General features: G+C 39.1%; 1 long non-coding RNA gene across 1 annotated transcript; it reads left to right on the plus strand.

The window, feature by feature from the left end:
- The first annotated feature begins 6,199 nt into the window (after positions 1-6,199).
- Positions 6,200-8,677, plus strand: LOC123517576. The gene is made up of 3 exons (XR_006678496.1): positions 6,200-6,928; positions 7,393-7,616; positions 8,475-8,677. It is a non-coding gene; the product is annotated as an uncharacterized LOC123517576 (long non-coding RNA).
- Positions 8,678-14,004: the final 5,327 nt, after the last annotated feature.

The raw sequence follows: 14,004 nt of genomic DNA on the forward strand, positions 1-14,004 counted from the left end.
ACACAAAATATTAGCAAAAGAAACTCATTTTGTTGTGTATGTTTCTCTTGAATTAAATCTGATATCCTTTGATATTAATTCATTACATATTAGTAGACCAATTCAGAAAAATGAGCTTTCACCTAATCTTTTCAATTAAATAGAAAAAGTTTAGTTTATTCTAAATTTCTAGTGTATTGCTATGATCTTAAATAATTAATATGCAACAAATTATACACAATGCACATGATTACAAAACAGAATCGTTACTTTCTTAGTTATGGAATTTTTACATCCTTAGGTTAACACAAGTAACTCAAAAATTAAACTTGCATTAAAATTAATATACATATATAATTCGAGCTTCCACCTATTCCAGTATGATATCTTGGAAAAGGCTACCACTAGCACTGTTAATTATAAATCAAATAAGAATATGCTGTTATTTACAATAATGCAAAATGTCTAACTATATATATATATATATATATATATATATATATATATATATATATATATATATATATATATATATATATATATATATATATATATACCAAATCATTTTGTTGGATTCTCAATATCTGAAGTTTGACATTCTTAGATTATAGTTCAAAAACATAAGCTTTTCACCTGTGTGAACTTTGTGTGGGTGGAGGAGCAGCGTCTGACTGAGAGACAGTGAGAATGCGTGGTGACTCATGACCGACTGTGTGACAGGATGCCGGAGTTCAGCCTATACGCGTTTCATACAAGTCCAATTTAGAGGTTGTGGCTTATTACCACAGAAAACAGTATTCTATGACATACGGTAATCACCACGGAAACTTAATACGCCGTATTATATTAATTTGGTATAATCAATATCTTATATCGAATATATCACTAAGTAGTAAATTCCTTTTAGGTATCGGAAGTATCGGCATACCGATACTGATACCCAAAAAATGGGCCGATACCGCCGATACCGATACAGATAGTGATACATTGGTACATCTCTACAAGAATATACTCAGGTTCAGAATATATCACCATATTTATTTGTCCAGAAGATCAAGGCAGGTAAGGAATTTGCTAAACTAGATTGATCAATGACAATATGTTCATTGATTGAAATGTGAGGCAGGGAGAGCCACTATCATGTATCAAGATTGGTTTTGGGAAACTGTTTATAGTGTTGATAACAATATGAACAAAATATAAAACTTATTTGATGTTATGAACAAAGATGGATGTTTACTTATTGGCCATGTAACAGTGGCCAATAGTTTCTTAGTAAGAAGATTTGCTTGTAATTAGAAGCGAGCACGCCTTTATTGCATTGCCTTAGAATCTTGAGTCACTGGACAAAATGCTGAAGTTTTGTAATTTCTCTCTCTCTCTCTCTCTCTCTCTCTCTCTCTCTCTCTCTCTCTCTCTCTCTCTTGTACACTATATTCATTATATATTTGTATTAACAAAAAAAATTAGAGAATTTGTGACAACATTATAAAAGAAAGAATACTTAGGTGTAAATGTTTATGGTTAGTATTCAAAGCATCATAATCATAATAATAACAAGCAAATGTGGGAGGAGCTAAAGGAGGTGGAGGTGGTGGAAAGAGGGAGGAAGGCAGGCAGCAGCAGTCAGCTTAGTTCTGCGAGGGCTATGTGAAGGTAAGACTTGTCATTTCCTAAGCTAAATGATGCCTCTCCATTTTTTCTCTTGATATGTATCCCTCCTCTCCCTTCCATTATGTAAGATTGAATAGTTGAAGGTTACTGTAGAACTAATGGGGAAAGCAGTTTCCTAATAGGATGCCTGGAATGTTCAACATCTTGTGACTTTTTTCTTCTACCCTTATGAAATAGACAATAGGGTGTCCTGACCTGATCTAATCTCCAAAAATGTTTAACATATATTTAAACTTGTTCATTTTTAGTAAGACAATATGAGCTTAGGCTGAGATGGCCTTATTTTTACTATCAGACCACTACGTGTCTAGTCATTTCGAGGATGAGGGAATAGGTGCCTCCAAGAACAAGATTAGTTGAAAACAATATCCACCTTCAGGCAATTACATGTATAAGAGTGAATTAAGGTAAACGTAGCCAAAATTTACAGCCATTGATAGCAAAACTAGTGTAATTGCTGTGATATTATACCTGCCCACTCATCCTTTTGTCACGATGTGATGTTTAACTATAATGTAAGAATGATCACCCATTCAACCAGCGGTTCAGTCTTTTTGCCATAATCTCTTAGGCCCATCTCAGAAACAACCATATACACTGTAACATTATATAACCTAATGTTGATATGGATTTTCCTTATCACGATATCATTTGGGTAAAAGAGCTTTTTCTCAAAGGAAATTACTTTACATGGAAATTGTCTATTGAAAGTACATGCATGTAATGTAGCAGTGGTACCATACCTGCATTACCATGAAGCCCCTCTAGTGTTAATACATACATTGATTATTGGGTCACAAACCACCTCCATACCAGACTTTTCCCTCCTCAGACAATCATCCCCCACCAACAGTACTTATAACTCATGACGTGTTATCATGTAAAGGGTGATAACACTATCTGATGCTGTACTTACGAATGTATCATTATGAATGCTAGTACTAACATATATGCAGGCTATCACGTAGTGTGCATTCCTCAGGTTTCAGTAGATTATCACCAAACTTGTCACAGTTGTGCTGTACTGTGTGACATTACAGTGTTAGAAAGAGACAGATAATAATATGTTGTAATCCTTCAAATTTTGGTCTAATTAACACAGCGAGACACACTCCAACCAAGTCAATTACTTAGCATGTATTTCACAAATTTCTAGATAAGGGAACAGCAGTACAACCTGACTTGGGGGAGATGAGAAAGAAAAATTTATGAGCCAAATGTAGCACAGAGCACTAAACTATGTCATCCTTAGCAGAGCAGTGTAGTGGTCAGAAGCAATGTGAGGGCCAGGAGAGCCAAGCTGAAGAGGGCACCACCACAACACCCACTATCTGTAGATAGTTACACTTGTTCTGGTGAGAGAGAGAGAGAGAGAGAGAGAGAGAGAGAGACTGACTACAGTACCTATCCAATATTAGTTCTGTGATCCTTGAGTTCTGCAGCATCTTAAATTCTTAAAGGCTTTGAAGATTAGCTAAATTCTCAATGGTGTTTCTCCTTAACACACAAAAGAAAATAAAGAAAGTTGCATAAAGCCTTCATACTTACATGTAAGAAATACTTGTGTATTTCCACCTATCATTCCCATCCATAAATCCATACATTTTTCTTCTAAACATCTCTAATGACTTGGCACTAAACCAGACTGCTGAATTCATTACATTCATTTTCCATGTTATTCAGAACCATTTCATTCTTATCTCTTTCTTTAACTCATTTCATCAAGCATGAATCCATTTATTTTTATTCTATCCTGATTACAGATCCTGAGAATTTTGCAAAGGAGTTTTATGTATAACTTGTCTCATTTTGTAAGGAATACCTCTCATCCCCCATATTTTTTTTGTTATTCTCCTTTATATTGATTCTAATGGACATGTACTATTCCTGCAATGTGAAGACCAGAACTGCACATCATAGTTTGAGGACAACAGATATCACTTTTACTTATGAGCCCCCATCATATTTTCATTGAAAAATCTCTAACATCTTTCTAAAGTTCATCATACAGTGGACCCTCGGACTTGGAACAGTTTGGACTTGGAACAAAAATTTCAATAATTTTTACCCTTGGAGTTGGAACAAATTTCAGATTTGGAATGCATAACCCAAAGTTACCTGAATCCAGCGAATCTGGGTAATGCTAATGCTGTTGGAAAGAGGTAAATGTCTGTTCCTGCTTTGTTTTGGTTCCATGTTGTTGCTGTGGTCTTGTTCCCAGCTGGAGTCAGGACATTTGACCAGAGTCACTTACTTAACCAGGTAGAATGGTTGAGTAATATTTTACAGAAGTACACTGATCTTGTAACTAGCAAAAATATTTCATAACTACTCTGGTGACAAGGTGTAATGGACGTGAAACAAAGAATCCATATAGGATTAACTGACAACGCTAATTTTAGTGCTGCCACAACCCAGTATATTCTTAATGCCCGGTTAAGTGACACTCGCCATGAAGCTTGCCACCAAAAGATAAATAATATTAATTTTACATAATTCAATTTTTATCTATTTAGGTGAAAATTTAGGATATTGGGACAAATTTAAGTGATTTACATTGTTTCCTAAGGAGAAAATGGTTTCAGACTTGGAACAGTTCAGACAATTTTTTTTTTTTTTTTACATAGGTAAGAGGGCCAGCCAAGGGCAAAAAAAAGAAAGTTAAAAAAAGGCCCACTTGAGTGCTGGCTCTCTAAAAAGTGCAAAAAGTGCCAAAACCGTCAGCCAGAATTAAGGGAGCAAATGCCTCGATACCTCCCTTTTAAAAGAAGACAAGTTGTAGGAATTCGGAAATACAGATGCAGGGAGGGAGTTCCAGAGTTTACCAGTGAAAGGGATGAATGATTGAGAGTACTGGTTAACTCTTGCATTAGACAGTTGGACAGAATAGGGATGAGAGGAAGAAGAAAGCCTTGTGCAGCGGGGCCGCATGAGAAGGGGAGGCATGCAGTTAGCAAGAACAGTAGAACAGTTACCATGAAAATAGCAATAAAAGATAGAAAGGGATGCAACATTTCGGCAGTGAGAAAGAGACTGAAGACAGTTAGTGAGAGGAGGGGAGTTGATGAGACGAAGAGCTTTCGATTCCACCCTATCAAGCAAAGCTGTGTGACTGGAACCCTCCCAAACATGCGAAAAGTACTCCATACAGGGACGGATAAGGCCCTTATACAGAGTAAGTAGTTGGAGGGGCAAGAAAAACTTTCGGGAGACGCTTCAGAACACCTATCTTCATAGAAGCTGTTTTAGCAAGAGATGAGATGTGAAGTTTCCAGTTAAGATTATGAGCAAAGGACAGACCGAAGATATTCATTGTGGAAGAGGGAGACAGTTGAGTATGTTAGCATGTCCTTTGTTTTTCCCATACTCCCTTTCTGTCTGATGTCACGTCGTTCCCCTCAGTCCTCGCTTGCCGCTGCCTCAGGCGACACGCTACGCCTCCTGCCTCTCGTTTCGCTCGGTTTACACTTGTTGTGTATTGTGCTACCATAAATACACTTTCATAATGGACTCAGGTGTCTCCATGCTACCCCTGTTTTACGACAACTACCACATGAGTGTCATTGAAGAAGAGAGGATAGTTGTCTGGAAGGTTGTGTCGAATTGATAGATGGAGGAATTGAGTTTTTGAGTCATTGAAAACTACTAGATTTTCTCTGCCCCAATCGGAAATCTTAGAAAGATTAGAAGTCAGGCGTTCCGTGGTGTCCCCGCGTGATCTGTTGACTTCCTGAAGGGTTGGACGTCTCTGAAAGAACGTGGAAAGATGTAGGGTGGTATCATCAGCGTAGGAGTGGATAGGGCAAGAAGTTTGGTTAAGAAGGTCATTAATGATTAATAGAAAGAGAGTGGGTGACAGGACAGAACCCTGAGGAACACCGCTATTAATAGGTTTAGGAGAAGAACAGTAGCCGTCTACCACAGCAGCAATAGAGACATGGAAAAGCCTTCTGGAATTGATTATGTTTGAAGTCTGAGGGTACACTGTATTTTGATGGAAGCACTCCCCTTGTTCCTCTGGATTTGCTCCCATATACTTTTTGAAGTTCTCAAGGTGAGCATGTAAGACATGAACCTTCAAGGACATTCTGCAGCCCATCCCACCGTAGCCTTTCATAAAGCTTCAACCAGTTCTATATCCTTATCAGCCATGCTGTTGTCAGGAAAGTTCTGTACTGCAGCAATGAAACACTCCCAATCTTTTTTTCTCCTTTTTTGTGACCCTCTGTTGAAATTTTGAGTACTCCATAATTTTCCTTACTTGTTGTCCAGTGAAGATACCAGCTTTCACCTTTGTCAATGAAAACTTAGGAAAGAAATCTTGAGGATTTGTATCTGTATTCTGTTAAAGAGAGACTGATAAAAGCAGTAATAATAAAACTGGAAAATTTTCCACAACTACTCACCTATTATTCCACAGGATCTCTCTCTCTCTCTCTCTCTCTCTCTCTCTCTCTCTCTCTCTCTCTCTCTCTCTCTCTCTCTCTCTCTCTCTCTCTCTCTCTCTCTCTCTCTCTCTCTCTCTCTCTCTCTCACAACCACACAAGGAGCCATGTATTTAAGGAGACGAAGTCCAAACATCAGTAGAGTGGCGATGCAGATTTTTCAGTGACAAATGTATCTATTTTTGAAATTCCTGGTCTGATTATGCTATCATTTATGACTCAACCATTGCTTTTAAACCGTTTCTGCACCTACATTTATACCATTCTCTCTTTGAATATGTATTATGTGGACATATTTATACATCTATCTTTGGAATTCTTCAAGCATTATCCCATCTCTACACATGGCACTCAGCTCAGCCTTTGTCATCAATTTACTCTTTAGGCCTGCTTACAAGATGGGTTTGCATGACAGCTGCTCTTATTCCCATTTAGCAAATCTCTCTCAAGCTTTGCTATTTTGGTGTAGCAGGGTAACCAACTCAGTAAGTAAACCTTTCTTCCCTTTCAACCCATTCTTCCTTACTCTCACACTCAAGATACAACACCACAACAGCTGAAATTCTTCCCCTCACCCAAAAGAAAAATTTACCTGAACACAAGAGCATATCAACCAAATTGTATCTTATTTTTCTTTAAACACGCTTTCCTTACCTCCACCGAGATATGATAAAATTTACCTTAGTGTGCTGGGAAATCACTGGATCTCCCATGCCAACAGCCAGCAGAAGACAGGGCAGGCAGGGTGCAGGCTGGGAAACGTTTCATCTCTCCAGTGAGGAGTGACTTCCTTGTTCCTGAGATTATATTATCCTTCAATTCAGTGGAAGGTGAGGTGGTGGGGAATGGTGAGAGGGAGAGTGATTGTTAGGGAAGAGGTGTGGTGTTGTATACAGGATTTTTGAGAGAGAAGAGAGAGAGAGAGAGAGAGAGAGAGAGAGAGAGAGAGAGAGAGAGATTGTTAAGAAGTAATGTTATGAAGAGAAGTTTTGAGAGAAAAAAGATAATTATTCAAGTAAAAAAGTAATGTTATATAACAGAAAAATTACAGAGAGAAAGAGAGAGTTTGCTTAAGTTCTATATATTGTAATTCCTTTTCTCTTGCTTTATTTTCATTCTCATATTTATCCATTTTTTTAATCAATTTCTTTTATTCCTCTTACCTATTTACCTCTCTATCTCTTCCCTTTGTTTGTACTTTATTCACCCTTTACCTGTATCCTTCACTCCTTCACCTATTCCCTCATCATTTTTACTCCTTTATCTCACCCCATTCCTCTCCTAATCATCCCAGGGACAATGCAGAGAGGAAAGCATTCACAATGTTTTAGCTGAGGGAATGGGCCTGCCATACCATCGCCTGGTCACCACTGCCATGTCCAACCTGGAGCCACTTGGCATGTTGACACAGGACCACCACAGTAATACAGAGCACCTTAGAGCACTTGGCAGGAGGGTGATGTACTTCTCAACACCACAGCACTTCTTCAAGGCCCTATTGTTGGTGTCTGTGTTCAGGTGTGTTGAGGTGGTGTTGCATGGTGGTTTGATGGGGGGTGAAGAGATAGGAGAAGAGAAGATTGGCATTTTGGTGGTGAGAAAAGAGATACAGGGAGCAGGGAAGGGGAGACACAGAGGGAGATGAAGGGAGGAGGTACTGGGGAGAGAAAGGAGGGAATGGTAGAGACAGAGATGAAAGGAGGAAATGGGAAGAGAAGAGAGTGAAATTATGAATTAAAAGATGTAAAGAAAAATGGTGCAACTATAGTGATTTCAAGGGTGACAATGGAGATAGGAAACTGCAGACTGTAATAAAAGATAGATGAACTGTAATAGATTATAGAAAGATACAGTTTATATTTGTGATAGTAGAAATTAAATATAGAAAGGAAAAGATATAATTTTTTAACCAGTAGTGTTCTTTTCAGCACCAGTTAACATTTACAAAACTAATACTTTTGCCTTCAATACATTCATTAAAATATTAATTTTTTTCCAGCAATGGTTATGTTTAAAATTTATCCATTTTCTAACTTCTAACCTAATTGAACCTAACATTCTTATAACTCAATTTTCTCCCATAAACAATGATAAAACTAATACTACTTTTCCCTCCATCAACAATTAACATTCATGAAATAAATACTTTCCCTTTTAACCATTTACAAAAACTAGTGATTTTCTCTCCTAAACCTTCATAAAGCTAATAATTTTCTCTCCAGCAGTACTAAACATTCTTATTCTTTTCTGTTTTCTTTCCTTTATCATTAAACACTTGAAATATTTTCTATTTTCCTCCAAGATTTAACATTACATTTTTTTTCACTTTCCCTGGTGTGTTGAACTGGTCCTTTCAATCCTTGCAATGTTTTACAGGAGGTCATGGCATCTTCCAGGGCAGCATTGACCTTCACTCCAAGCCACAAGAGGTTAAGGCTAAGGCTGACCACACCAGTGACTTATTGGCAATGTACGTACAGTCTGCAAAAGGAATGCTGTTTGTATAACAATTACATCAATAAACTTCACTTCTGCAATGACAAGAATCTCAGCTATAAATATGCAAAGTTTATTGAAGGTAAGTTATAAAGGAATGACTTTATATCTTGTTGAATGAAGTGGTATACAATAATTGTATTTTGTCCATCTCTCTAATGCATTTTAACCAGTTTTCTCAATCTTTCATTCCTTTTACTGGTTAACACTATGACCCCCTGCCTGGTCCTTTATTTCCTTGGTAGTCTTATTTTCTGAACATCCCCAATGCAAGAGTTAATTAATTAACTCTTGCATTACATTTCTTCAATCTTTTATCAGTATTCTGTTCACTTCTGGAATGCAAGAAGTAAAAGATATTCTAAAGCTTTCATTCCTTTGTCGGTACACTCTGGAACTCCCTGCCTGCATCTGAATTTACTTCTACCTGAGATTTGAACCAAGAGGATGGTTTCAAGACATTTACCCTTAAATTTTTTACTAGACATTAACAACTAACGTCTTTCAAGTCTGGTATCTATTTTGTAGCTGCTCCTTATATCTTCTCTATCTTTTGAATGTGTACACACAGCTCCCTATTTGATGAAACAGCATTCCTATCTCTTTTATTATTACGTATTATTATTATTATCATTATTATTATTATTATTATTATTGTTATTATTATTATTATTGTTATTATCATTATTCTTCTTGTGTATGATGGAAGATATGAATCTGTTGGGAATAGGAGAACATATGGCACAAGATTGCCAGTTGTAGAAAGCAGTCATCTCCAGTCCAATCCCACCCTAAATGGGAAAATGGGGATGTTAAATGAAAATGATGATGATGATGATGATTGTCATTGTTTTGATTTTTATTATTATTATCATTATCATTATTATTATTATTATTATTATTATTATTATTATTATTATTATTATTATTATAAAAAATTATCATTATTATTATCATTATTATTATTATTATTATTATTATTATTATTATTATTATTATAAAAATTATCATTATTATTATCATTATTATTATTTATTATTATTATTATTATTATTATTATTATTATTATTATTATTATTATTATTATTATTATTATTATTATTATTATTATTATTATTATTATTATTATTATTATTATTATTATTATTATTATTATTATTATTATTATTATTATTGATATTATTATTATTATTATTATTATTATTATTATTATTATTATTATTATTATTATTATTATTATTATTATTATTATTATTATTATTATTATTATTATTATTATTATTATTATTATTGTTGTTATTATTATTATTATTATTATTATTATTATTATTATTATTATTACTATTATTACTATTATCATTGGTTATTATTAGTAGTAGGTAGTATCTTTATTGTATTTAAGTTGTATTTGGATCAGATTTGGCATTCCACATTATTGAATTTTCCCTTTCTTACAAAAAGTAAGGCAACTCTCCAGATATATATGTACCTAGAGAGAGAGAGAGAGAGAGAGAGAGAGAGAGAGAGAGAGAGAGAGAGAGAGAGATTTCTGACTTAATGATAGAATATTAGTGCACAAGATTAGTGTCAAAAAGTAATATTATATAGCAGCAGCAGCAGCAGCAGTAGTAGTAGTAGTAGTAGTAGTAGTAGTAGTAGTAGTAAGGATGTTGATAAAATGTTGTGTAGAGCCTAATCTATCTTCTCTATATCTATCATTTGCCCATAAGTAATTTACATGCTTCTTAACTCCTTCAGTACTGTGCCGCGCTTGCATATTTATTCTGCTTACTATTTTGTGTTTTTATACAGCTTCAGATACTTATGTGTGTATGATTAAAACAGTGACTCTGGCCATTAATCCTCTGACCTCCAAAGATCATTCCTAATCTAAGTAAAAATCGTCCAATTATACCCAAAACTCATGGTAAAAAATGTGTCCCAGTACTGAAGGGGTTGATAGATATGTCCTGTATCAGCCAGTAAAAAATATATCATAAGTGCGTGTTTGATGAATATCAAGGTTATGCCGGCAGCTACTATTGTTTTAGCTCAGTGGTTCTTAATTTAGGGGGCGCGTCCCCCCACGGGACGGCCAGTAATTTCTAAGGAGATACGCAAGGCCTTGGGGGAAAAAAAGCAGGAATTTGTCATTATCTTAACGAGAGCATGGTCAATTAATGAGAAGTTTTTGAAAACATGTTAAAGTATCACCTTTTACTTTAAACTCTTGGTGGGAATTATGTTCATAAATGCATGGGGGAGGCCCGGGCGTGGAGGGAAGGACGAATTCCGACTCGGAATTCTCGAGGAGGGCGTGCTAGCAAAAAGGTTAAGAACCACTGTTGGGCTGATAACTGGCAGCTTACGATGGCATGAGACACTCAACATTATATATAAAATTTGTTTCACATATAACCTGCTTCTTATATATTAGCATTTACAATGCTCCCTATTACCCAGCTGTCTATTCCACATTCAAAACTCGTCGTATTCCACCCCAGTTGGTAACCCCTGGTAACTTACGGCAACACCGTCTCCCTCAGCCCGCCACGTCATTTCTTTCTTGAGACGCGCTTGTGTGCGGATCTGTTACAGTGCTCTGGAACTTTTTTTTTTTTTTTGGCTATCTGCTTTCTCTACGAGAACCTGTTTATTTTATGGCTGGCCATCAGGAGGTTCAGGAGGGCTTGTCGTCGCCTTCTTCTTCTTACGGCGACGTCGAGTTTGTTCGTGGCGGTGACTGCAGTGTCGGCGGCGGCCAGGACTCAACCCGCCATGCTACCGGCTCACCGCTGGGCTCTTTATCACCTTTTTCCTCGGCCTCACATGTTGTCAGGAGAGTCTGTGCTTCGTCTGGATGCAGGAGAGTCCTTGGGAGTGCCCACAATGATCCACACTGTATGTATTGTCTGCCGTGATGGTTTCTGTGATGTAAACAACAGATGGGAGTGTGCTGAGTGGAGTCCCAGACGGGTGATCAGTTCCCGTAAGTACCAACAGACTACAGAAGAGGCGAGACTATACAGCTAGGAAGAAAGCCTCTAACCCTTCAGGCCAGTCTCAGGAGCTTTTTGCCAAATATTCTGATTCTCGTGGCATGGTCCTGTCTCCCACGGCTTCAGGATCAGACAGGGATTCGGTACCTGGATCAGTGGGACCTGAGGATTCGATTTCTCAGATTCCGGGATGCAAAGTGTCTCCTTGGGATAAGTCGAGTTTTTTCAAGGAGTTGGCTGCTTTCCTCGGGTTTCAGGAAGGCAGTAAATATGTTTCCTTCCCTGATATGGTTTCAGCTATGGTGTCTAAGGAAGTAGAGGGCAGGTTAGATCCTAATACTGCCTCTCTTACAGCTGCCCCCTCTCTCGGTTCAAGGTGTGGTGCAGTCTGCTACCAACCCCCCTCCCGGCCTCGGCGTAAGGCAGAGTGTGAAGTCACTCATAGCTGACGTGCCGGCGGGGGGTAACCAGGAGCAGGAGAGGCCCGGGGATGAGTTAGGATTAGATCAGGCTGTCCCTCCGCTGGATCCATGGGGGGGGAAACGCTCTAGGATTCCTAAGGATCATCCATGGAGGATCAAGCGATCCCGTCCTGAGGTGGGGGGGAAGATTTTGGATCCTTTACATGTAGGATCTCCTTCAGGACTTAGTCAGGGCAGGAACAGGCGTGTGTGTCCAGTACAACGCCTTCGCCCATAGACCCTGGGTGAGGGTCCAGCTGTGCAACTCCAGGGCGCTTTGACTGAGGACTCGGTCTAGCCCACACAGCTTGAGAAGGGTGTGATCCATGCCATGCTTCCCACCCCTTCTCGGTCCACAAGGCAAACAGGAACGCCAGGTACAGATGCCACCTCCTATGCCTCTTTCCACCATAAACAGTTTCACCCTGAGGCAACAGGATCTGTTCTAGGATCACTCCAGGATCCAGGATCTTCTCTGCACACTAGAACCCGAGGTCCATCAGGAGATCCAGGGTTGCCAGGTGTCCCCTCTTCTGGATACTTTGAAGATCGCGGCCTAGATTCTTCTGAGGAGGAAACTGACACAAGGGTTAACAGAGAGCCTGTTTCTCCTCCGATCTTTCAATCTAAGATGGAATATATTGCCCAGTGTTTTCCGGAGGCTCTTGGATATGCGGAAGGATCTCATCGCCCAGTGTCCCTAGGGGAAGTCAGGATGGTGGAGGATAAACGCATCCGCTTCACTAGGTCACAGCCAATGGACTTTTCTCTACAGGCTGCTAATAAAGCTCTTCGTTGTGCTAATGAAGGCTCCCGGCCATCACTTGCTCGCTATCCTTCCAGCCGTTACAGGAGGATCTATGGGGTCAGTGGACACGAGTTTGCTGGGAAAGCAGCCAAACTCAACACAGACTTAGCCCTCGCCCTCACCACTAAGGGTAAAGACCTGCAGGTGGTGGTACAGCATGCAGATATGTCTCACCTGGAAGGTATCTTGGCATGCCAACGTGAGGCACAGAATTTTCTGTTTTGGGCTGTTGGCGCCTTTTACAGACTAGTTTCCTCTTTACAACCAGATCAAGAGGAGAAGCTCTTAGCTGACCAAATGTTCTGCAGCATTCAGTTTGCCATGGTGGATACAGCTCAAGATTCGGCTTTCACTCAAACTAATGTCAAGGCCATGAGACGGGAGGCGATTCTCTCTCACCTTCCCCTTGTTTTTAAGACTGCTACCAAGGTTGATCTCAGGAAGTCAGCTATTGACTCGGCCTTCCTCTTTGATGAGGACAAGGTTAAGGAAGCTCTTCGGGTGGCAGATAAGGCTGCTTCCATTTCTTTCCAGCAAGCAGCAACTCGGGCACTGGTTAAGCCAAGGCCAGCTACTGGCACCCCACTGGTGGATCGTGGTTCCTGCCCGGTGCCCACTGGTGATGCTTCTCACCGGACTTCGCTTTCCACACGGTGCATAGAACTGGCCTTTTGTTCAAGAGTGCCGCATCAGAGGTCTTCCTCTAGTCTTCCTTCTGCTTCTTGCCCAAGAAGATGGGGAAGTTTTTTCGGAAGTAGATTGGCTGCCTTCCCAGGTTCCAGTAGGAGGTTGTCTGGCCAAGAATCTAGACAGTTGGATGGCAATTGGTGCAGAGGCATGGGTTCTCTCCATCCTTCGCGAAGGTTACAAGATCCCCTTCACATCTCTTTCCCCAGTCACCTCGGCACCTTTGGAGTTTCGTTCTTACACTCCAGGTTCCGAGAAGGGCAAGGCACTAGAATCCGAGGTCCAACGTCTCTTGACAAAGGGAGCAATAGAGGAGACGTCTGCAAAACCAGGTTTTTACAGTCACCTATTTGTGGTGCCCAAGAATACAGGAGGCTTTCACCCAATCCTCGATTTATCCACGCTGAATCGTTATGTGACTACCACTCCCTCAGGATGAAACGGTGAGGACGGTT

Source organism: Portunus trituberculatus, chromosome 42, assembly GCF_017591435.1.
Source record: "Portunus trituberculatus isolate SZX2019 chromosome 42, ASM1759143v1, whole genome shotgun sequence".
NCBI lineage: Eukaryota > Metazoa > Arthropoda > Malacostraca > Decapoda > Portunidae > Portunus > Portunus trituberculatus.